The sequence below is a fragment of the Coturnix japonica genome, chromosome 21, assembly GCF_001577835.2.
Source record: "Coturnix japonica isolate 7356 chromosome 21, Coturnix japonica 2.1, whole genome shotgun sequence".
Classification (NCBI taxonomy): Eukaryota; Metazoa; Chordata; class Aves; order Galliformes; family Phasianidae; genus Coturnix; species Coturnix japonica.
The window spans coordinates 1,383,275-1,409,576 of NC_029536.1; the positions used below are offsets into that span (position 1 = coordinate 1,383,275).

Here is a 26,302-nt window from a genome sequence, read left to right on the forward strand (position 1 = left end):
CAGGAATATGTTTTTGCATCCTAACAAAACAAAAGTTATTTAAGGAAGGTAAATGGACTTACAGAGGCATGATCTTCAAAATGATGGGTAGCCAACGTTTCCATTTATTACAGGATGATACCAGGGTCTGGCTTTTCCAGAACTGCAGTGTAATGTTCCTTGCCTGAGAGTACACCATGATTTGCACTGAACAAGGAACAGAACTTTACTCTTCTGAGTTCTGGTGCCCAAACCAAACTAGCTCTCTCGGTGTCATATAACCAAGCAAAAAGCTGAATGTTGTTTTGCTCCTGGATGCAGTGACTTTGGTTGTGATTTTCTCAGCTGTGTCAGATTGGTTTTTTTTCATACAAATCATGACACAAACTTGGGGTAATTTGGGTTCTACCCAATCGCCTCCAGGCAAAAAGAAGTCTTAAGTTCCTAGAGAGCCATTCTCATGCTCTGGTTAACCTCAACTTATGTGTTACATGCAAAATGTATAATGCACTGGATTCCTCTTGTTTCTTCCTCTTTTTGTTGTCCATCTAAATATGGCAAGATCTGGGAAATGCAATCAATGAGAAGAATATACAGGAAATAGAAGCCATAAACAAAAAAGATTGGTTGAGTCTCGGCGAGGTCTGGAGTACAGGTGTTGAAACTAATCAGTGGTGACCCAGAAAGATCTGAAGCTGAACAGAATGCTTTCAAGATGGAAATGTGCAACAAAGATGGCAGAGATGGGCTGGTAATGGTCTCATCTTTCCTTTTGTAGGCTTTATTCCAGATGTAGCTTTAAAAGGATAGAAGCCTGTTGGACGCACAAGAGGACATGCCTGAGAGTGAGGAAACCTTCATCTGCTGTGAGACCCACAATATGACTTTGCCTTTCTAAACCTGGAGAACTCTATTTTAAAAGATTCCAATTGTTAGAACTGAAGGCACATTATCAGAATGATTCAGCTTCCATTCCAGGACTCATAAACACATATCTCTTAAAGCTATGACTTGATGCAACTGGGATGTGCTATGCAGGAGATACTGTTCTTCCCAGCCTTAAAAATCTATGAGCCTGCAGTGTCCTGATAATCAGCATCCAGGAGCTTCAGGTTTTATCAATTAGCACAACATGAAAAGAGAAATTGCAATTGTAATGAAGAAACAGGGTGTGTTGAAAGGAGATGGAAGCTCTAGATCTCAATGAGAGGTATGTGGCCTTGAATGTTGGAAAATCCAGGTACTTTTCATAGAAGTTAGAATGAAAATGGAGAGGTTTGGATTCTTACTTTTGGTGTGGATGCTAAACTGGGCTGAAATTTTTGGCTTTTGGTTATCTCATGTTCTAAACAAGGAGAAATCATTTTGTTTTGTTTGTTTTTTGAGGCTTTTGAAGAAATTCCCAGTAAATGCCAAAGTTTGCTATGCCTTATTAGATTGAAAGTTAGTTATTTAAACCATAAAGTCAACAAGTAGAAAGTTCATTATGTTCAGGATTGTTAGACCAGCACAAGGCAGTTATCAAGCAGGTACCTGCAGTTCGAGGTGGGTTAAAGCAGTGGTACATCAGTGCCCAAGCTCTTCAGATCCCTTTGCAGTTCTGCCTCTCTTTTTGCTGTTCGGTCTCTAGCAAGTTACATCCCTTTCCTGCCTTGATCTTCACAGCAGTGAAATGCAAAGTGTACACGTGTCAGAAGTGGTGTACCCAGGCCAGTGGTGTTTAACGTCAATAACGTGGCTGGTGGGCAGAGCTCACCCCAGGCCATCTGCAGGGGATAGCCAGCAGCAGCGGCTGCCAGGCAGAGGCAGTGGGGCGTGCTGCAAAACTGGACTGAGGACCTCACAAAGCTCTGCAGAGGGAAGTGCAAATTGTTCCTGCACCTGGGGAAGAATAACCTCAGGCACCAGCACATGCTGGGCTGACCGGCTGTTTGCAGAAAGGACCTCAAGGTTCTGACGGGCACTGAGTCTAAACGTTAATTTCAGTGGCAATAAGAGCAGGTTCCAAGGTGCCAGAGTGGCAGAAAGCTCTTTATCTCATAATGCTTCTGGGCACCTTTTACTGGAATTAACTGTTAGGTTTTTTTCCCTTCAGATATTCTCCAGCCTTTGCAAAGGAAACCACAGTAACAAATCAGATTCTGCAGTAACACATTTTAAGTCCCGAAGCAAAATTCAGCAGTTTTATAGGGACAGCATAAGAGGGAATGGGGCGGGGGAAGTGGGGTGGGAAGTATTTATAATCCCTTTAATATTTTAAAATTTAATTATTTCCAAATTGGGTTAGCGAGACTGACAAGAATACTGCATCTAAAGCATGGAGCCCAGAGGCTGCATTGGAAAATGAGAGGAGAAATTAATAATAAAAAGAAACCTATTGCTTCAAGGCAGCAGACTGGAACACTGACATTCCATTACTCCGTCTGTCTGCTGAATTCATTTAGCATCTGTGGCCTAAATAGGCTAGTTTTAAAGTGGCATACTCCAGATTTTATGTTTAGGGCTGCTGGAAGGGGGGTGGGGATTGCCAGAGGATTTTTCTTCATCGAAAGCTGCCTCAGGAAAGCACATCAGATTTGTCATTAATAGGGTAGAGTAATGCAAGCCTCTTAGCAGTTGTAGATAATGCAGTATCTTGGAGTGTTTTGTAATGCCTTACAGGTTAGAGTCTGCATCTAGCATCTGGATATTAGCTTCTGGAGGCTGAGCCTACTGCTGAGCACAGAACTGAAGCCGAGTCTACATCTGCAAGGCATGCCATCAGCCCATTAGCCATCACTGAAGTGAAGCCACTCCTGACATCTCTGAACTCAAAGCATTAAAAGTCTGGATTTTCAAACTGTGATCCAAAACACAGCATTGTCCAGCAGCACCACAGTCCTTAACAGGTTCTGTTTCAGAAGTGCCACCCATGACCTGCAACATGCAGTTTCTTCCTCAGGATGCTCCTTTCCTACTGCTAACTCCATTGACTCTTGTGTGAGTTTTGTAAGATCTGAGATCCAAAGCCTGAGGCAGGATGTCTGTAGTACTACAGAGAACTTCCAGGCACGTACTGGAGACAAGGTAGATGGTTTGACAGCAGTCTGGAAGAAAGAGAAGAGAATAATTCTCCACTATCTCCTAGAAACCTACAAGTGTTTCACTTCTGGGCATTTTCTGAAACATCTGGATACAAGGAGGATAAAAGGTACCAGTGTAACCTCCCAGTAAGATCAATTGTTTAAAGCTTTGTGTGTATTTCTAATCTTCTTTGGCATCCTTCCCAAGATCATAGAAACTGATCTGTGAATTTCCTTGGAGTAGAATGCAACGTATTCTGCATATTTCTACTTTATGCAGTCAGCTTAGATTGTCTTATCCCTAATTTATCATCAAATTACACAGAAAGGAAAACAAGGAATTTTCTAGACAGTCCCATATAAGCTGTTAAAATTGCCTTTTCCTCCTCATCATCATAGTTCTTTGCTTTCAATCTGAGTTTTTGCAAAGGTTTTTGTCAATGGAGCTTATCCAGCAGATGGAAGTCATGATAAAGCTTCAAACGATTTTCTTCTTGCAGTCTCCCATGAATTGTGGCCACGCTTGTTTATTTCAAGCATTTAGGGTCTTATCCAGAGAGATTCAGAGCTACCTACAAAGTCAAAGTGTTGAACTCCCCATAGCTCGGTGAGCTCTGAGCTCTCAGACCTGATTAACCCAGCATCTAAGAGGATCAGTTCAAACTTCCACAAGTGTTTACCTTAGGCAACATGCACATTACCAGTATCTGAGACATCATCAAAGTTGGCTCATGCATGGAACCAGTGTCTTCATAGTCTCTAGGACTGTGACAGAAAACAGGATATTGTTATGTGGTTGTGAGAAGCCTTGAGAATTGGTCTTGGACCTGGAAAATCTGTCCGCCCTGCTGCTGCTCGTGTTCTGCTTTTAATTTCCTTGCCTTCTCATAGACTGCAGACCTCTGTAGTACTCATAATAAAGGGCTTAATTAGGTGACAAGAAGAACATTAAAAGGGCTAAGACCTTTAAAAACAATTGGAAACATTTATAACCCCAAACATGGTACACTTGACATGATGTTCTTTAGGGATTTATCTCCCTCACAAAGGACACGTCCTACAGTGCTGAAAGACAACTTGATTTCAATTATCTTTATTTCAAAGAATGAGAATTGTAGTTATAAGTCATCAGAGTTTGGGATTTTTTCAGTTTTCATTGAATTCTTTCTCCTTTGAGCACACATCTATTTGTGCAACTCAGCCTTTTCTAGTAAAAATCATTCTTTCTTTATCCAATCACATCACTGCCTTTCCTTTTTCCTCCTTGTAGATAAATAATTCCCAATTAGACTTCTACCCAAAATTATCCAAGGTTGTTTGTTGTCTTCCTATTCATTTTACTTACGTATCCTATTAGCAACATCTGCCTTATATGTATTGATAATGAACACTTCAGGGATCATCTATTATTCTGCAACCATATAAAAGCTAGAACAAGAAGACCTATTGTTGGTAAATATATTCATATTAACGTTAGAAATGTGTTTATTGATGATAATAACAATCATATTTTAATAACTCATTGGTTGCAGTGACTTCACTGATGTGTGTTTATCTGTGCAAAAGCAAAAACAGCGACAGAAGTAAACTAAATCTTATGTAAACATGCTTTAAAACTCATCTTTAGTTTCGATCACCATTGGCTCCATTCAGTGCTTTGAAAAGTTCCATCTCTTTAAAAGCTTTCCTTTGGGACTCAGTTCGTTTTTCTGCAGAGAAGCAATGACCTCCCCCAGGTTGTTTCTTGACTGAAGTAATTGCTGTGACTCCTCAGGTCCCACACAACCAATAGCTAATTAGTTCCAATCAAGTTCTCTCACAGGTGCTTCTGAAGTTGCCATTTGGAAGCAGCAGTTTCTTCTGGAAGGTGGAGAAGGCAACACCAAAGTTCAGAGATGAGAAAGAGCATGAGATCAGTCCTGGCGTGGTTCTGCTTTTTCCTTGAGCAAGGTATGTTTGTGAAATCCTTTTTTGCTTTTAGAGATGTTATTGCTTAGTGTGGGCTTCACTCCCTGTGTAAAATATAAAAGCATATAGGGGTGATTTTGGAGTAATCAATGTGTGTGAGCTCTGCTGAAGTGGGTTTATGGCACTGGGGTTTTACCATGAAGTTAAGCAAGAGAGGATCAGCCCCAGTAGGTTGCTGGTCTCACCTGATTCACATCGTGGTAACCCTGAAGCCATGTCCTCCTTCAGCAGTTGTGTGCACTCAGTGAATTGAGTTGTGATTGAGTTTGGTGAATTGAGTTTGAGTTACTTGAGAACTCTTTGGTGCTGAGCCTGACCCTTTTCTGATGTTGGCTTTCTAATGGTGTAACTGCTATGTTCTTGAAGCTGTCTCTCATCACTGTATGTAGGGATCATGTCTTTAACTCACTTTAACTTATTGCTTTACGTGGCAGGTGGGAGGGAGTTGCGGAAACTTACTTAAGGCATTACAAGGAGAAAAAGCTTATAAATCTGGTGTTTGAGTAAAAGCAGAAGAAAAGCTGCAGATTTTAATGCATTTCCCAACTGTCTTTATTTCTGTTTGTCAGCTTTTAGTGGTGGTGTCAGTTGTGCTGTCTTTTTAATTATATGCTGGTGTTTTTTACTAACAAAAATGCCCGGTTCTGGATGTGCAGGGTGTGATGGCTGCTGCTCTCTCTGCTTGCATCATGTTATTGCAGGGCCTGTTGCACTAGATTTCAGTCTGTGGAAATTGTATGAGCCAAAAAAATGCTTTTTATTGTAGACTTTGGAAAATAAGTGTAAGTAAAACACAAGTTCTGTTCATCTTTTCCTAAACTAGTGCCAGAGTTGCCTCACCTGCTCCCCTGCACAGGTGGCCCTGAAGCTTGTTTGTTCATAGCGACACAGCTGGGAAGAATAACCCTCAGAGGCAGTCACTGCAGAGTGGGGTTGTTTAACCCCAGCTGTGCAGGAGATCAGATGAAGTGACTCTGAAGGTGCTCTCTAGACTTGTCTGTGAATCCAGCATGTCCCTTTGTGCTCTCAGTAGCTGCTGTAAGCACAGCACTTGGTTTAGGCTACACCAGACTTTTGCATGTTCTGTTAGATAAGTAGGTGCCTCTGGAAGGAACAGAAAGCTTCATGGCTGTGTATTTCCTGGATTTTTAAGTATTCTCTCCTTCTTCCACCTGTAAGCTCCACCAAACCATACATGCTAGTAGGCATGACAGCTGAGCACCATTAATACACTCAGACCCAGGCTTACCTTAGGGGAGAAAAAAGTCTCAAGGTGCTCAAGAACTCTGATTTAGTCATGGATGAGACCTCACCTCAGCCACTTCATAGACCTGTAGCTAGTATTTGATTGAATAGTGCAATTCTCCATCTTTGAAGGCATTCTTCTGTTGGCTGTTTAAGCAACTTCATGCCATAGATGAAGTTAGGATAACTTGATTATGTACCATTTGGGACTCTGTCTTACAGCTGCAATAGTAAAGCTGTTGTATGTATACTTGCAGAGTTCTGCCTTCAATTAAATGCTTCAAATAAGGTAACGTTAACCCCTACTTAACAAATGGAAAAACAAACATGGCCATTAAAAAGGACTTGCTCAAGGTCACAGCAGATGAAAAGCAGAAATAGCATTTAGTTTTCCTGATTCTGTCGTGATATTAGCCAGACTATGCTGCTGCCACATGTGTCTTCTATTGCAATTGAATGTTGGTAGGGTTCTTAGCTTCAACAAGTAACTGATGAAACCTCAGACAGCTGTAATCATCAAAGCATTAAAAGACTTGTTTGCCAAGCAGAAATATGTTTAAACAGCTCACATTAGATAACTGAGATCAAGCAGGAGCAGCAGATAGGTTGTTAGTAATGATAGAAGATAAACATGAATCGGCTAAGTGGAGGATATGTTTGTTATGTCACACAAGTGAAATAGATACCTCGTTTATGTGGTGGTTTTTAAGGCAGCAAGTTGCTACTAGAAATTGTATTCTATTCTGTTGCTCTTGTTTCTGTGTTGTGTTGCCTTCTCATATGGTATAATACTCAGTTATGAGAATGAGAAGGAAGACATATGGAGAACGCAGCTATGCAATCTAACTCTCGGGGTGAAAATTATACAACTCTTTTCCATGTTATTTATATGATTCGTTTGATATTACAGGCTTCACTTATATGATTATTTCTACTGACTTTTGGTGCTTGATTCAGTTGGTTAAAGACAGATTGAGGAGAGTAAGTGTTTCAATTTGCAGGCTTCTCTTAAAAATGCAGTGTTCCTCCATCTTTGCTATTGGGTTATGCCAAGCACAGGCTTTGCTCAGGCATGGAGAGGCATATTTTGAATAGAATTGTGTGCAACACTTCATCCCATACATATGTGCCAAATCCTGCAAAAAAAGAAACGGCTTTAATAACTGGGAGGATATTTACTAGGTTCCCTCTTCTATCTATAAATGCTAGAATTCAAATGTATAGGCCTCGGTGGCAAAGGATACATAACTATTCTTAAAAAGGAGGAGGGGGGAGGGAGGAAGCTTTAATATATGAATATTGTGATTTGATGTTCCCTGTAATCACAGTTTATTTTTAGCCCAAAAGAAAACTGTTTTCCCCCTTTTTGTATTCTAGTTTTTAAACCCAGGGGTATCTCTTTCTAGTGATAGAACTCAGCTGCTTTTTATCCTGAACATGTGTAGATTCTGAGCCTCAAACCCTATCGCCTTCCTCAGCCTGCAAAACTCCTAACTTTGTATTCAGGCCAGTGCCGTTTTGTGAATAAAGTGCCACACTTTACGTGGGAGGAAGAAGACAGAAAAAAAATGTTGTGGCAGGTGGCTTAAAATAAATAAGAATAAAACGAGCCGTGTTTGAAACTGCTCGTAGCTTGGAAATGTTTGAAGCAAATCTCTGCAAACCAGGGTTGCTGTGGAGAACACTTGTGAGAAGGTCAGTTGCAACCATCGTATGGTTTTGCAATTATTTATTATTATTACCAGCGACGCTGTGTGTGTGCATTTAGATCCTCAGTGTATATTGATACTCAAACTTGCCTCTACGTACCTCACCAAGACTCTAATTGTAAATCCAGAAATAGGGTAGATATCATGGACCTGCGTGCTGAATATAATGCACCCAAGAGTAGAATTTGGCCTTCAAGCTGCAGTCTTACTTAAGTTTTACTCTGCTTGGATTATAATTTTAGTAATGTGAATAAGAAACCGTGCAGATGCTAACCAGATGTTAATATCAAACTAGTTCAGCATGTTTCCATGTCATAACTACAGCGTTACTATGGTGATAACAGATTCACTAGAGGTTTCATTTAATAAAGCAGGACTGCATGTTATATCTATACAGTTACCATAGTTTTAGTCACACAGTTGTGCTGCTTTTGACTCATTTGATGGTGTTGCCACTGAGCTTTTAGTTTCCCTTGTAAATCTACTTCTTTAGAGATAAATTTGCTATGTAAGCAGGTTCTGGTATATTGCTCTGAATGACCTCTATTCCCTTGTATGACAAAAGGAGGAATAGTTATGAATATGAAACTAAAGCTTAGAGGTTTTATCCTTTTATTATTATTATTATTATTTATGCTGCATTTGACTTCAGCTGTAACAATATTTGGGCTAACAGCCCAAGACTTCCCAGGAATGCCTAGAGAGGTGGAATAAGGGCTTCAGATGAGATCTGTATTTGCAAATGGCAGGAAAGGGTACTCAATGTTACTGCTACTCATCCAAGAACCCAGGTGATAGATTTGCACGTTATTATTTCAAGCCAATAGACTGCAGATATTTGGCCCAAAGTTTGGAATTACCAACTCAGTAGATTAGTGGTGTTGGTCTGAATGCACAGCAGGAGAGCTACCTCTACTTCCTTCATGCATTTTGGTTCCCATCTCCCTTGCTTTGTGTCCTGACTAATCATTTACAGATCTACAGGGCAGTGACCATCACTGTGAGCAGAGAAATAAGTTGAGTTTTCACTTGCAGCACTCAGTACAAGACACGGGAAAGTTGGGTCCAAATACAGGCCATTTCTTCACTGATCTCAGTCCAACTGTTCCTTTTCTAAGTAGCAGAAAGCTTTGTAGCTTTTTATGGTGCCAGATCTTAACCCTATAGTTCCATTTACGCTGCTGTTGCACCAAATCGAGGGCAGTGTGTAGGTCAGAACTGGGAACTCATCTATTTTCTATGAGACCAAGAGGAGCTTTTGGCTTTTTTTTTTTCTTTGGTCTGAATAATAGAAGTAATAATAACAATAATTAATAACTATAATGATAGTGATAACCTTCCAGCTGAACACGTGCAATTTGTATTGCCTCAGCATTATTCCCAGGCACAGCCTCATTGATATGCAGAGCGCTGCCACGTCTGTCACTGCTCTGTGCACTTCGGGTCTGGAATCCTTGGGGAGCCTCACAGCTGTCAAATTGACTTCCATCATTTCTCTCTGAGCCGAGAGACAAATTATCCAGCCAGCCAAGACTTCACCATCCAACCTGCGATCTTTAAGTGATAAAACACCGCATCCCGGGTCAGACAAATAGTTTGGTCTGTGAGGAGGGGGGGAGAACGGGCTGGCAGCATGGATGCCGTCTGTTTTAGTGTCCCTTCTTTATTCTTTCAAAGCTTTAATAAATCAATAACGTGATATTCATCAATAACGTGGCCGCCAGGGGGTGCAGCCGAAGCTGATGGAGCGGACCGGGAGCAGGGTGGGCTGCTTGCTTGTGTAACGAGGATGTCTTCTCCCTACTGAGGGGCGTGAGGATGGAAGAAAGGCTGCAGCTGTGTTTGGAAGTGCATGGAAAGCTGTGTGAAAGTAGCTGAGCCGTTTAAAAACAAAAAAAAACCCACAACCAAACCCTTAGAAGGAAATCTCGGTTGCATTCGGTTCTGAGAGCAGAAAAGCCCCAACTGCAAAGCAGGAACTTCCTTCTCTGTAAAGTCTGTTTGAAAAGCAGGCTGTTGGGTTTTGTGTCGAGGAAAAGGGGTAGTTCTGCGGCTGCTTCTATCTTCCCCCTAAAGCTGAAATGTGCCTGAAATGAGGTATGGATCCTAAAGCGTGACATAAGGAAGCTTAGACCATCAGTGCCTGCTCCCCTCATCCTCAGAGGTCTTTCCTAGATGGTTGAGTTCCAGAATAACAAGCACCTCCAAAACCATACATGCATTGTACAGTTATCTCTTGAAAGTGCTCAGAGATTGTGATAAAATACTTAGCATTTAAGTTTGACATTAGTATGCTGAAGTCGGTTAGTATTGGTATCAGGTCTAAAATGCCTTACATGGTTTTGTCACCTTCTGCCACCTCAGTTCTTAGTTACAGCTGCCAAATGGTGTACAAACTGGCTATTGCTTTTAGCAATATGTGTCTCATCATCCCCCCCCACCTTCCCAATGTGCACTCACAAATGCCCTACAAGTAGTGGGTACTTCTGACACTTCCAAACTGCAGTTTGATGCGGTCAGGCAGATCCGTGAATCTTCAAAATATCAAAGCATTGTAAAGGTTGGGAAACTACATAGGATGCGTTCCCAAATCAAGAGAGCACCTTTAAAACTTTCCTTTAAATTTGCTTAAAATGCTTGAATAGTAGGAGAGATGCATGAGTCATTCTCTCTCTGTCTCTCTCTAGAACAGGAAAGTTAGCAGAGGGTGGAGGCAAGTCAGCACATAGTGTGGTAGGTTTTAAAATACCAGCTAAAATGACTAGGCTGAAGAAGTAGGAGGGCTGATATTAGTCACACACTGTTACACGGTTCAGAAGATAAAAGGCGGAAGGAATTACCGGACTGGCAGATGCCACTTGGCCCAACGTTTTTACAACCTCTATCTTCGCTTCAGGTCTCTTGATTCTTTCTTCAGAAAGCCTCTTTTTTTGCCTTACGTTGTGAGCGTGGTTGATTATCTTAGTTAAACAGAGAAAATGGGGAAGGTTTCCACGTAGTATCAGCACCTCACACCCGTGGTCATTTGGATGGAGCCCTTTGCTCCTTGTCTCGCTGGACAAGCAGGGCAGTTGTTTCAATATCCCTGTTCCATGGGAGTTAGTATGGAGGGTGAGGATCTGCAGGAAGAGCCAAGATCACAGAGAGATGTCTGATGTGATTTCCTTCCCTGTTGTGAGCAATTCAATGTTAGCTGTTTATCTGCACAGTGAAATAATATATTCTGCTTTTCTCAGGCCCTGTTCTTTCACCATTCTTGGCATTGACAAGGTTACACGGAGTTGGCCTACCTTGCAGAGAAACAGACTGCATTTTTTGTGGTGACCGCAATACACAGGCCAAGAGCTTGGATTGAAGCAATACATCACGCTTTGTGATTGCAGTAGTAAGAGAAATTAACTTGGTTCAAGAAAAAGGACAGTTGAATGCGTGAACTTCCCAGTTGTAATGGAAGAAAACCTCCAAAGCAGCTGAAAGCTTTTTGGACCATCTGGAGTCCATTTAAAGTCACAGGAGTCGAACATGTTGAATATTTACTTTTCTTCAGTGTCTGCAACTGAAGGATTCTGAAGTGCTTTACAAACCTGATTTCACCTCCATGTTCCCATCTTGCTCCCTCAGTGCATTATGAAGCTATTATTAAATCCATTTTATGATGGCACAGCGTGATATCTTGTCTTGTCCTGCGGTATGGCTGTCACAGTGTGCTGAGCAGCTCTGGAGGTCAGTCCTTTGTGAGATGAGTCCTAAACTGATACTGGTGGCAAGACAGGTAGAGGATCCCTGTATTGCTAAGTCTCAGTGTAGTTATGTCCATCTGCTTGTTGGTTTTTTTGTTTCTTTTTCCAAAGATGAGGAGAATTTGGTGCTTGGTTGTCTTTGATAGATATAGACAGCAGTGTGTGCTTGGGCCTGTGGAGGCTTGCAGGATCTGGTGTCTTTATGTAGCTCTGATTTAACAGAAGGTGTTTCATTAAATAGCCCAGATCTTGTCTCTGTACTATACTGCTATATCTCTCTGTAGTGCAGCTGATAATCTTATATATCACGTTCAACCAAGCCAAAAATAAAACCTGCAACAGACCTTCCCAGTTGTCTGTGACTATCTAAGAAATACATCCATCAGTCCTGTGAGCTGTTTTGGATTTAGTCTTACACAGATTTCAGCCTGTTTGACATGCAAGTGTTTTCCCATTACCGCTGCTAGAGAAGTGTTGTAGTTGTCAGCTGTAGTGCTTGTTTGCTCACAAAAGAGGAAAGAAAAATCATCATCATTTTCTCTAAGATCCTGAAATTAATTAGTAGCATTGTACCATTCCTCTATACCCTAATTGGATGGCTGGAAGGTGTGTTAACAACTGTCAGGAGTTCTCAAGTGAGTAAAATACTGAAGCTTATGAAAGATTTTGTAAGTGTGCTGTATTCCCTAGTGTTGTTATGTCATTTAACATGGTGGACTATGCAGAGTGGTTCACCCTTTCCGCTTGTTAACATGCTGCGTAGGTTGGCCATGGCTTACTTAAGGTATGTATTGATGCTGCTTTTCATGGTGGAACTTGGCTTACATTTGTTTGCTTTTCTGATTTATTTTCTTTGCATCTGAACCATCCGGCCCTTTTGTTTCGAGGAAAGTTCAGATTTGAAGTCTGTCTGTTCTATGCCAATTGTGCAGCCTGGAGCAAAAGAAGCAGGCACGCGTGTTCTCAGCTGATACTATGAAATCTGTCTCTCTTGGCATGCAGAATCCACACCTACAGTCTATTGGTGGAGTCCTTGGTGCCTGTTCAGGGCTAATAATCCAGTGTTACAGGTTCCCTCAGTTTATCAGAATTTTACTTAGAAGTGAAAAAGATGGTGTGTTGTTTTCTTTCATGAACCTTTCCTCTCAGTGTTTGGAATGGCAGCTTTGTTGCTCGGTTTGAAATACATTTTCCTTTTGCTCTGCACAGAAAAGTATTCCCAGCTTCTCCATTTCACAGGCTGTTTTTAAAGGCAAAACCAAAAGTGGATGCCAAGAGAAGCGCAGTGTAAGAAAAACATGTTACGGGTTAGCTGGTACCCATTTGTGTGCAGAACCAAGATGAGTGATTTAGCAGTGAGATCACAAGGCCTTCAGCAAGGAGAACTGAGATGGGGATTGCTGTAGTATCCAGGCTCAGTATTTTCTGCTCCCGGAGCTTGATGGTCAGGATGGAGCGGTAGAGTTTGTGTTCATGGCAGGGTGACAAAGTAGAGAGAAGTCCTGGTTACTGGTCAGCAAGAATCGAACTGTCACAAGTTGCTGCTTCCAGTTGGAAATTCCTGGCTCTTAATTCAGAACTTGACCTCCTGAAATTCCAGAAACCTTCCAGCTGTTCGCTGTTTAATTTTTTAAGCATAGCCCTGCTTTAATTTCTGCTTCTGAGCTGAGATTTGTGTGGCTCTCTGGTTCCGTGTGCTCTGTAGATCTCTCATGAAAACAACAGATGTGTTAAAAGTGAGCACTGTTGTATGCTCAGCACATTTCCAACACAAACCCATGCAGGTAGTGCTGGGGAGGTCTGTGCTGAGCTTTCCCTGCAGCCAGTGACCAGGTACTTCTCTGGATGCTGTTCCTAGCATCTTATTTCCTAACCAGACATAAAATAGGTCACTTTGTGTCTTTGAATTCCGTAGTGGATCTGTGTGGGTGACCTCACAGCAGCATCCTACAATCTGGCATGGCGGGTTGGAGCAGCAACAATTTCTTCACAGCATGAACTTGCCACTGCCCTGCCTGGTTTTCTTTGAAGTAGGTCAAGCCTATGAACTGCTAAAGCTCTGTGGACCACTCGTGTATTATATCGTTCTAGCCCCCATAATGTGGAGTACAGAGATCACCTGCTTCATTCTGTCTGAGCTGTAGTGGCTTCCATGCAGAAAACACAGATAGTGCATGTAGGGTCTAAATCAGAGCATCGTGCTTCAGCTGTCAGTGGAAGTGGTTTTTATTTCAAGTCAGTAAATGTTGGATCCTTTATATTATCTTGTGTGTGCACCATTCTTGATGTCAGGTGTATTTTTGGGGGGAAATACAATAATTTTCAGCAACAGTTACTCAGATTCATTCTAAATAACGTACAGAATTTAAACTAGGATTGCTTTAGAGATGGTATTCTGTATCTTGTGTCTGGCAGGCTCCTGAACCTTGACCACGACATCTATTTATATGTTGTGTGTATGTTTTTTGACATAGTGATAATGTTACTGTATAACTGTTTTGTATTGTTCTGGCATGGATGGGTTTGGCTTCACACATCACCAAAGGCTTCGGTAGTGTTACGTGTAGTCATTTGAAATCATTGCCCAGGTGTCCAAAAGGGGACAAACAGAAATACAAAAGCAATAGAAAACTTCTTCTTTTTGCTCTTATTCATTTCCTTGATGTCTCATACTTTGGCTTAGACCTTTCTGTTTTTCCCTTTGAGTTGCTACCACACAGCTTTTTACGTAGACCACTTTGGAACTGTTCTTTGATTCCTAGGCTATTTAAACCAGATTCCTATTCATTTTTTCCTGGCAGCAGCTACTTCACAGCAAGTACATTAATTACAATTTGTGCCTGTCAAAGTCTGTGCCTTCAATTTTTGTGTTAGCAGAATTACTCTTTTTTTTTTTCCTAACCCAGCTTTGCAGTCACAGTACAGCCATAGAGACAGTGTGCATGTTAGGAATTAAGTGTCACCTCGGGAGCATCATTGTAAGCCTCATTGTGCTGATATGTCCTTATACAGGCACACAGTTTGCACTAGTGTCGTTCACCAACATCTGCCTTATTGAACAGATCTGAGAAATTACTCTTTTGTACTTTAAACTGTACGAACTGAAATAGAGTTCTCCAAGTCAATGGCTGTCAGCCAGACATGCCAACTGAGAAGTTCTGCACGCTTTATCAGATAGTTGGAGTAGAAGAGAGCTGCCCTCATATTGATGATCTAACCCACTGCCAAACCTTTCAGATTCCTGATTTATTTTACTGTTTTGTTTCATCTTTACTCATAGTGAGAAAAAACTGATTTTCCTGGGAAAACAGGTATTCCCAAGTTTCACTACTGAGTGTTGGATGAGAACCCTAAAGAAGCGTGTACAGCTTTGTCACTGATACGGATGGGAATGTGTCCCGAGATACTCAGCAGCTGGTCTCTTCCTTTATTAACGATATAGCAAAATTAGCTATTACATAAAGATTTGTCATTGCATGCATTTTTAAGGAGGGGATATAAGATCTTCTCCATTTTACTGACTGAGGAAGTTAAGACCCAAAGAACGGAAGTGATTATTCACAGAGACGGAGAGGATATTTAGTCCCAATTTCTATATAATAGACCATGTAGACCATGTAACAGGCCCTAAAATAACCGTCACATTTCAGATATGCATGTGTTGCTTTCCATTCCAAAGAAAGAAAATACTCATTGCTTTTCTTTTTAACCAACCATACTACCCCTCTTTTCTTTTTTTCCCTTATTTTTTTTTTTCCAGCCAGTATCTTGAAGTGATAACATCAATATTTGTTCCCAGCAAAATGTTGGTGAATCACTTAAATACTTCACCAAAAGTAGTGTGGTCAGTGGTCAGGCTGTAAGGTCTTCCTTAGCAGTCAATTAGTCACAGTGGAACAGGAAGCACACTGCTGTTTGCTCGGACATTACCACCGAGTGCATGTGATAGCAGGTGAAATTGGGGCTTCTGGCAAGCGTGCCTGGACTTCAGGAAGGTTCTTGCCATTAACTTTTCTGGATCTCTGAAATCATCCATGCTTTCAGTCCATGGATACTGAAGTGGGCAACATCAGTAAGCATGGCAATGGTTAAGAGGTCCTCTTCCCATGTGCTGTAAATCAAGACTGCCACAGTCAGTTGAAGTCAGAAAATGGGATGGCTGGAGGAGGGGGGAGAGGCAGAAAGCTTGGGGGTCTTGCAGCTGTTTTCATGTCTTCTCTCAAGCAGAATTACTGCAATTAGAAGCAAGGATTTTATGCAGGAGAACTTGGAAGAAATCAGACTGCACAAATGCTTCCCCCCCTCCCCCCCCCCCAGGAGCTGCCATAAGTTGCATTATTGAGTGTTATTTTATTCCTCTTTTCTCTCTCTCTGCAGAACTGCAAAAGTGACAGTGCTTTAAATGGAAAGATTTGCAGCAAGCCATCAGTCATTGTGCATGGAGGATATATCTCCTGGTTTAGTCTTGCTCTTGCTTCCATAAATCAGCATAGCTAAAATATTTGTGGTTGTCTGTAGGAGATTTATGCAGGTGGGAGATTAGAGTCAGTCTGTCATTTTTGTGGGGGAAGTGAGAGATGGAACGGGCTGGGGAATGCTGGCTTGCAGGAAGGAAGGATTTATAATAATGTCAGTGGATATTTAGAGGTTCCATGGAGACAATTAGCAAGAAGTGTATGTATGTCTCTGTGTGTACGTGTCTCCACATCTGATTTGGAAGCAGTTGTTTCTCTGCATCATTTTTGAGTTAATCTGGTTGGAGAGCCACATTCTATGGAAGCATTCCTCTTCTCAGATCTACATTCAGTCTGACCGGAGTGTGCTTAGTGGTTTTTCTTAGGTCTGAAGTGTTGTGTATATGGCTTATGCCTCTCTTTTGCTAGCATATGCTTTATCTTGTAAATGTGTTGCATTAGTGATTGTCAGGTTAAAAAGTTCTTATAGGCTGTTTCTTGTCACACAGCGACTGGATGTAAGCTTCATTACTGTTGCTAACAGTAATGACCCAGTGAGTTGCTTTGTGTAGAGGATGAAGGTGAAGGAGGGACATGAGTAACACATGCTCTAATATTGGCAGTGAAATTCAGGTCAGCTTTTCAGGTGGTTATAACACTGTGACTCCGCTGACCCTAATGATGTTTTGCTGGTTCACAGCAGTTATGAGTGCAGCCCACTGACTGCACTGGAGACGCTCTGATTTACACAAGCTGACATCCCAACTCTTTATTTCTGTGCAGCAGAAGTGGCCCACCTGGAGTGCTGAGGATGGTAGGTCTGTCCTTCAGCCCTCTGCCTGTTAATCATTCCTGTGTTATCTGAGGGCTGTGTGGAGGTCGTCAGCAGCTTCTATTTCTCCTTATTACCAATGAGATCTGCCTTGTTCCTAAGTACTTTCCAGGTTAGGCAATGCTTAGCAGGTAGGGATGGACACCACAGCCCCAACGTCTTGTAAAGAGAGTCTGGAAATCTTAAGAGTTTGTGAAATATAATACAATTTTCTGTGTTTTGATGCTATCATGTGTACTACTAAACCTAAGTAAAAATAACGTTCAGGAACGTGTGTGATGTGAAGGTACTAGTGGTTAGATCAGCCTTTTTTCCTGTTAGCCGTCTTTGCCAAGACCCTATAAATCTTTGCAGTTGTAGAGACAGCCTAAAAAAGCTGCTAACGTTTTCAACTACAGAGCATAACACTGAATAAGGATAGCTGAAAATTTTCTGTCAAAACTGTGTTTAATGGAAAGTGGAGTTTTGATAAAATAGCATTTTCACCAAAAATATCTGCTTTCCATGGAGAATGTTCGCTCTGCAGTATAATATTTTGACAGAGAATTTGAAATCTTGGGCTGCAGTACGTACAGCTGTTCAAGTCCGTCTCGTGCCATTCCTATTTCTTCACCTCTTCAGATCAGAGGTATTTTGCCAACTCTGAGTTTTAACATCGTGACACTTGGGATTCTTCTTCCTGCCCATCTCTGGAGTTGTGACACAGGTCCTTTGGCTTTCCCTCTGCAAACACTGAGCTCCTACGGCTTCTGAGGTTAGAGAAGAAAATCCTTGAGAACACAACCACACCAGGGACTGGAAATCAGAGGAAGCGAATGAAAAATGCATTTTCTTGTTTCAAATAACTCTCGAGATCTTTCAGCTATTTAATATATTTATATATATTTTTCTGCATCGAAAGCGTTTCTCAGTCTGACTAAAGATTTTGAATAACTTGGAGTTGGCAGTGCTTTCCCACATGAATGAGCTGAGAGTGCTGGGCTGGGGCTGCACAAACTTTGATATGTCAGGGATGGCTGCGGATTTATCCTGTGATGTCTGGCACAGCTTTTTCTCTGCTCCGTGTTCTGTTCAGTCAGTAGTTGAAAATCCCCATCAGGCTATTGTTGTCGACATGCCAGGCCCTGGTTCACCTGTTCTGATGGTGGTATTAGTTTTAGGTCATTTAACACATGTTGCTCTCTGTGATGACCAAATTAGATCAAGATAAGAACTGCTGTACTGGGTCAGGCAAAAGGTTTGTCTCGCTTAATATCCTGCCCCAGGGAACTGCCAGCACTGTGTCCCCAGGAAAAGAGGATGAGAACAGCCCAAACACACGGTGCTGCTTTGTTTTCCTTTACCAGTGATTCCTTGCATGCTGTTTGCATTTCTGAACATTGCTGATGGTTCTTATTACAATGATTTAATGGAACTTTTATGTTACAAACCTAAGGTGCATCTGCGTGGCAGCTAGAATTGATTTGTCTCCATGTGTTAAAATTACACCTTTGTTGTACTGATCAAAAGAGACGAAGAGGGTGAAAGAGGTGAAAAGGAGGAAAAGAGAAGCCTCAGAGCTGTGGGCAGGAAGCATTGCTGTGGTTGTGCTTTCACTAGCAGAGACACTTGACGTTCTTCATCACAGTCTGTATTAATTCATGCTTTAAGATCTCTTTTAAATTCCAGAGTTAAAATCTTCTGCCAGTGGTGTTTGCATTTCATCTACAAGCTGTCTTTCTTAAGTACTGTGGTTGTCATTGTTCATTCCAGAATAATAGTACATGGAATGAGGGTGTCAGATAGCTGTCTGATGAACATACAGCTTTCTGGCAAGTGAAAAACGTGTGTGTTCCAAACTGGACCAGAAATCCCTTTTTGGCACTATTGTTACTGTAATGTTCATTTCTGCCATAATTAAGCTTTTCTATTTTATTTTGCATTGGGATCTTTGTTCAGAAGATAATGTCCAAGTAGCAAAACGTTATTCTAGTGAGCATCTGGAAATCTTAGACTGTGTCCATGCTAGTAAAATCAAGGATGCCTGGGAATGCTCCCAGGAATGTTCCTCAAATGTGGAATACGATACTATACTACTGGAGCAATGGAATGCTTCCTGGCAGAGCTTTGGCCCGTGCCAGCTAATGTTTTTCTGCCCTGTTCCCAGGTATGGGTTGGAGTGGGAAACCATTCCTAAGAAGCAGCTTATCTGCAGGCACCCTGCATTAAAGAGCTTTCTGATACAGACAGGAGCTGTTCTCTGTCAGCTGCCCTTAATGTTAGGGAGCACACGTTTAATTTATTAGTGTAAGTATCTGTTACACCAAGTTAAAATCTGGCTGTCCCCCTCACCCCCACCTCTTTTTGTATGTCATCTCTTTAAAGAACGTGCTGGTACCACTGAGCACATTCCAGGAAGCTGTTTACATGATGTTTGTTTGAAATCACCCTCCAGTGTGTGTCACTGTAGTTGATTCCATGTTCAGTGATTTCCTTTGATCAGACAGAATATATCGATTAAAAATGGTGTTTATGGGCATGAACTTTCTGCAGCAGCGTGTGTCAATATGTAATAAACTTCTGAACAGTTTTCATTATGTTGCATTGGCTGTTTAGAAGAATCAAAGATGTGCTTTAGAACAGCTTTTGTATGTAGTAGGAAGTTCCTGCCCCATAATAGCTTGGTTTAAAGAGGTGATCCAACTAAAGAAACACTGTAGATTCATTCTTATCTATTCGAGGGTCCAGGAGTAGCGGCTGATGTAAAATTCAGGCACTTCTAACATAGACCACAGGCACCAAATAGCTCAAAATTCAGTTGGTTTGTCAATAAGGCTCAGAAATGTGTGTTTCTGTCTTTAGGTTCCAGGGCTGGGATTCAGGTGTTGGCTCCATGTTACTTTCTGACATCTTTAACCAACAAAGAAGGGGATTGTAAACGGGCCCGAGTGATTCTAGTTGAGCATCTGAGCATTTGGAGTGTGCAATGTCTCAGTGATAGGGCAAAGCTGCAATGTGAAATGTACAGTGATCTGTCAGCTTTCACTGACTGTCATAACAGGATCCTCCTTGACTGTATCAAGAGCTTGACCAAGNGTAATTGAGACATGGAAGATATAAATGCTCTAATGATGGGAGCTGCATGTTTGCAGAAGGTTTTTCTCCCTGACTGCAAGCAGCTCTGCAGCTCCTTTAAAACAAGACATCAAGCAGGTGCCAGTTTGCTGGTTTCCATGGGGACTGCTACTCTGATGTGCAGTATTGTGGCCTCAGCAGTCAGCTGAGGACTGGTACAAATGAAATTGGTAGAGTTGGGTTTGAGACCTGCAAAGCCTGTTGTTATCTGATGGACAGGTTTTGCCATTGGCTCAGTTGATGTTTTGTACAGAGTCCCCAGCTGCTGACAGCTTCTGGTCTTGATGTTGTCCTCACCTGAGCTCTCAGATGATTTTCTTATTGAGTCACAGGGAGAAGCATTAGCAGTTACAGAATTCAGAGCCCATGTATATCCATGCAGCTCCTTCCAGTTGCTTCAGTGGGCTCCAGATCAGCCCATAGAGCAGGACATCAAGCATCCACCCTTCCACAGAATCACAGGGCTCATAACAGAGAATTTCCCAGATTTATTTGAAACCAAATTCTTGCACTGTTTGAGATGAAGTCTCTGTCAAGGTTTATAAACCTTCCTGGTAAATTTTACCCATGTGTTGGGGAATTCCCTGCAGGGGGTGGTAAATGTTGAGGAAAGAGCTATAATGTAATTGTGAAAGCATGAGAAACCATAGAAGGTTTTTCAAATGAATTTTCAGCTTCGTTCACAGCTTGGCTGAAGAGCAGCTGTGGGAAACAAACCCCCTGCGAACTGAAACCACTGAGTCTAGCTCAGAGTCACAGCTCTTCCCTTAAGCAGGGAATTTGAGCATTGTGGTGCTGGGGGAAATGAAACTGGCCCATGTTCTGTTTCTCTAGGTGAGAACTCAGCCTTGCTGTAGGGTTTGGACTTCATGACAGACAAGTGTTCAAGAGACAGGAAGAAGAAACAGTTATTTTAAATTTCCTCTTGCCCCAAGACATCTGAGAAAGGAAATATTCTTCTTTGAAATTTCAGAACTCATCATCGACGACTTAATTTAGAAGGACCTCGAGTATTAGTTTTGAAAGCTTTGGGTCCCTGAGCTGCCACTGGGTCAGCTGGAGAGCAGTGGGTGTTCATGGGTGAACAAAAGCTGCTTTATTTTTGTGCCACTTCTTGAACCTGGTATCTGTCAGAGGTGTATCCTTAGCGCTTGCTGACTGAATGGAAACATGGTCAATATCATATTTTCTTCAGCTCTTAAATGAGAGGCTCATATCTCCCAAGTCCGTCATGTATTTTACCATGAGGTAAAAATGCATTACCAATGGATGCAGCAAAAAGCAGCTGGAAGGTGGTTGCCCTGACATGATGTTTTCCACCAGACTGTGGTAGCAACCCACCAGTGCAGGAGCAGATTGAGATCAGCATCACCACAGACCTGCGGTTCACCTTGTTGTTGGTAAGCCATCTGATGAAGGCACTGCAGGTGATTGGTTTTTCCTAACAGTTGTGAGGTGTTTGACTTCTGTTTTGTAATTATGAGCTGTCATAAATAGGGAGTTGCTTCCTGGGGACAAAAAAAGAGCTGGCTGTTGCAATAGTATAACCATGAGTAACCAAGACCTAAAGTGGCAGATGTCTTAAGGCTTTGGGAGGAAGTCTTGTGACTGTGCCCTGATACCATTTATTGGGATACAGAAGGTGGATGTGTGTGTTCCTACTCAGCTGTAAGGCTGGCTGGAAATGGAAAGTGTCATCTCAAACACTGGAACTTTCTAATCAATTTGACTGTGCTTTAAAGTCAATGTCACAAGGATCCAGATTTTCAGGGATGCTTTACTGCCTGATGATTTACATCAGAGTGAGGCATCTGTGTATCTTTTGAAGGCCTACGACTGTATTATATTGGCAATTAAAAGATAAAGAGGTGGTGGTGGTGGTGTTAAGTCTGCTTGCCATTCTGATAACTTCATCTTCTGTGTCTGCCCTACAAGGCCTCCATAACCTTCATCTCAAAAGCACAAAGTTCTTTGAATGAGTTTCCATTTGCTGTCGGGCAGATCAGCAGCATCCATGTCCTGTCCACTTGCTGCGCTGCCTTCATTGACGCATGCAGTCTGGGTGGCTCAGACTTTATCAGATTAGCACTTATCAGACTGCACAGACGCACCCTGGACTCTATTCTTGTATCTCCAAGGTTACGTTTGTAGTTCAGTCTGTCCCACAGGTTAACACAGTCTCCATTCAGGAAAGGGTTTAAGCACATACTTACGCATGTGAAGCACCCCGTTTAGTGGTCATATGGCTGCAGTTAGCTATCAAGGCATGCTTTTAGTGCAAGGAACAAGTAGCTTGTCTATTCTCCTGCCCTCCAACCTGAGCTGCTCAATATTTCTCTAGTCACTGACAGAACTGATGTTGACAGCTATCCAGCAATCCTTGTGTTGTGCCTGCAGAGGTGACAGACATTCAGCCCCAGGAGGGGAAGATTTCACTGCAGTTTTTTTTTCCCCATTTACAAGTGAGGTTGTTTTGATTCTTTGCAGCATGGCTGAGGGCTTTGGCTGCCCACAGCTTCAGCTGCTTGCAAAAGATGAAACCCAGTCTTTGGTGAAGAGGGAGGAGAATTGTTTTCTAATTCTTATTTTTCAGAGTTATTTCCCTGGGTAGGCTGCCTTGTGTCACAGCTGGTGGGGCACCATTCACAGGCAGATCAATAACATTGGCCAAAATGGGATACATGCATCTGGTCTTGTATCCTGGCTTTACAAGGTATCATTCAAGGCACGGAGAAGCCTTTGGGGTGTCTGTCTGTGCCAGTACATTCAGTACTTCCACTTTGCTTACAGCTTTCATACTCTTGCTGCTGGAAGTCCCATAGGAATAAAGCTATTCCTTTGTACCTTCTCAAGTGGACAAGAAACACTCCCAGAAGTTGTGGCTGACTTCACAGTATTGACTGCAGTTGTCACAGGTCCTTCAGGGGCTTGTGGCTGTTTCTGCCTTAGAAATGTGGTTAATCTTTGAGCTGCAGGGATCCTTGGACTGATCTCTAGTGTGGTCACCCAGATAACAGCCATTGCACATAGTAATGAACTATAGAGAATTTCAATTCATAGAAGTTTTGTAAATGATTAATAGTCGCTTCAGTAAATAATTATTAACCCTAACATGTTTAGTACCCCGACCTGTAAAATGTTTATAACATCTGCAAATAGTTTATTGCCTCCATATAAACTGCTTATAAATGGACACTCCGTGTGAGTGCAGACGGGCAGAGCAAGGGATGGGGTCTGACCTCTGTTACCGAGATCCTCTCTGTTCTCATGACGTAGCATGGAGCTGAGGAACATCGTCTGGCTGTGACCAGATGCAGGAAATTGTCTCCCTTTGCACTTGGGCTATTTGGTGTATGTTATCTAGAACTTGTCAGAGCCCTTTGGTCTCTGATACAGATGGGGTTTATCTGGGGAATACAGATGAGTCACTGTTATGTGAGTGATGGCTGGAGCAAGTGCTGCTGCTTCAGTGCTGGGAGTCACCGCCTGGTTACGTTTCCATCACTGAGCTGTGTACATTGAGGATCAGTTCCTTACTGTCTCAGTGGCTTTTGTTGCCCAGCCACTTTGTTTGATGTGACTATCTAGATTATACTTAAATGATATATATATATGATTTGAGTCTGGGTCTGAACCTCATACTCTGGTCCTCCAAATTCTACTCAACAATATACCAAACTTGAATTTAATTGTGATGAACACGTTTTACTTTATTCTTCTCTTTCATCTTGCATATAATGATGCTTTTGTGTCTGGCTTGGAGCTCCCACATCTCCTTCATTTGGATTGGCTCCTGGTGTGAAGTTTAGCAGCTGTACCTTTCATTCATGTGTTCTCTCTCACTGCTGTGTATGTGAAACTGCGGCTTTCTGGATGACAGACAGTTTCTTACGTGGTTACATCAGCCAGAAAGCTCTTCAATACCAGATAGGAATCTGTGCAACTGGGACTGGAAGGGCCTATGCTCCATCCATCCAACAGCAAAGCTCTGAGGGGCAGAAGGGTACTGTAGTGTTCAATTAAATGCCAGGATGCTGGGTGGTTTATGTTAGCTGGTCATGGGCTCTTTTCCTTCCATAGGTCCAATTGTGATGTATTGTGTCTCTTCAGATTCTAACAGATCAGGATCTGAGTTGAATCTGAAGTACAAGGACAGGCTTTCCGGAGCACTCAAGAGTTGGGACTTGAATCGTTGGCAAGAATATGCAGTCCTGCGTATTCTCAAGCATTTCTAGGGACCTTTGGTACAAAACTGAGTTGGGTTCAGTTTGGTTTATTCTTGTTTTTGTGTGTTTTGTTGTGTTTGAAAGACACCTCTTTCACCCTAAGGGACTACTGAGAGTCAGCATGGATGTTTTATGCTTCATCAAGGGCATCACAGAATCTATGAGAGCTGCCAGAGTTATTTTTTTCACTACTGGGTTTATATCTGATAAGTATCTGGATTGTTTTGCTGTGGAGTCCTGGTGGGGTCCAGGAAGAAAGAAGGGTTTGTCAGCAATTCTGTGTTTCTTGGTGCCATTTATTTAGCACCTGTGCGAGATTTAACACAGTGATTCCTTAAATCTTAGCACACTGCTCACAGAGGTAGGATGTCATAAAGGTGTCTGGTAAACAGATGTTACGTTCTTTATAAGCTGTTAGGAAAGTGTGTATCATTCTGAATAAATACGGAGGCATCTGCAAATACTTGGGAGATCTTTCTCACTTTGGTAACTGTGGCTTTGGTGATCTACAGGTACAAGCAGAGCAATGCACGGTAATAACAGTATCTTCTATTAAACCAATAGGAGAAAGGAAGCGTCGTAGGATGGGTGTAATGACACATCCCATGCTGCAGCACATTGACCCAGTGTGGTGAGCTGAGTGGGGATTTCCACTGTGAGTAAAACTCTTCCTTCTTGGAGATGTAATTCAGGCTCCTTTGTTACACCATCTCTGGGTTGGTTCGTTCTTTTTCCACGTAGCTATCCATCATTTTTTTTGACACAGAAATTGCTATGACAGAACGCTGTAAGCTCTCGCTCTGGGCTATTTTTAATCTAGTGTAGGTGAAAGATCAAAACAGGTTTATGGAAGATTTATACGTGGCAGCCTTGTGCTGTGCTGGATGGGATAAACAGGAGTTGACAAACTACAGGACAGGAGATTTAAACCATTGACCTCCGACACCGAGACATCACATCTGAACGTTATGGCACTTACGCTCAGGAGCTGAAGGCTTTGCTCTGGGGGATCCTCATAAATGATTAGTAGAGGTATAGAAACAGTTCTTATTCAGTCTTTAAGTTTTATTGTGGTAATCAGTGGTTAAATCTCCTTTCAGGCCCTTGTGGATTTCAGTGCAGAGTATTTATGAGCAATTTCTGAGCGTAGTTCGTGCGTAGTAACACATCTCTGGTTCTTGAAGAAGGTGTAAGTACTTAATGACAGTCGGGCTGGAGCAGACTCACCGCTTTTAGCTGATCCTTTTACAGCCCACTCTCAAGCTCCTTCCCCACTGTAGGATCTCTGTGAACTGTGTCTAAGCCTTCTTAGGAAGCTGGGTTGAATGAAGAAGAAGAGGGCAAAGCTGCGGGCATGGAAGGTGCATTGAAAGGTGATGGTAATGGGAAGGGCAGCTTTGTGCAGGCTGAGCCACAGCTGTTGGCATTTGCCACACTGGTGCTTTTTGTGTAGGGGATCACAGCGTTTCATTGCCTTTATTGCTGTCTGAGGTTTTTTGGCCACTTGCAGCTAACTGGCTGACCCTCTGGGTTTCCATCCAGGCTCTGTGCAGTGTCGAGTACTGTTGGTGATGTTCATAATGCATGCTTCCTAAATTATACATCATTATGTGGAGCACATCACCAATTAGTATATGGATTTGTTCTGCTTGTGCAAATCTTTTCTTGGGCTCAGGAAGTGTCATACGGAGACTTGGCTGAAGAAAAAAAGAAAATAGTTTAATCTTAAAAGGTAATTGTCATCCTCCAGCTAATGATAAGCAATATTACAGCCTGCATATCAGCTGTAATTAAGCGGTAAGACACAACAAGGTGTATGTTACACTGAGATAACACAGTGTTCAGGAGCCAGTGACCTGCAAAGCACATTATCTCCCAGCTGCACAAACCCCACAGCCCGTGTGTACATGAGTGCCAGCAAATCCACTGTCCCCTCTTCTCCTGCCTTCCCTCTGCTTTTCAAGGTGCAAAAA

The 26,302-nt window shown here is 42.2% G+C and overlaps 1 long non-coding RNA gene across 1 annotated transcript in view; it reads left to right on the plus strand.

The window, feature by feature from the left end:
• The first annotated feature begins 534 nt into the window (after positions 1-534).
• LOC107323429 overlaps positions 535-26,302 on the plus strand; it is a 32,722-nt gene continuing 6,954 nt past the window's right edge. The window contains exons 1-2 of the long non-coding RNA XR_001559243.2: positions 535-1,189; positions 2,641-4,991. This is a non-coding gene — a long non-coding RNA (uncharacterized LOC107323429). The remainder of the gene's footprint in view (positions 1,190-2,640; positions 4,992-26,302) is intronic.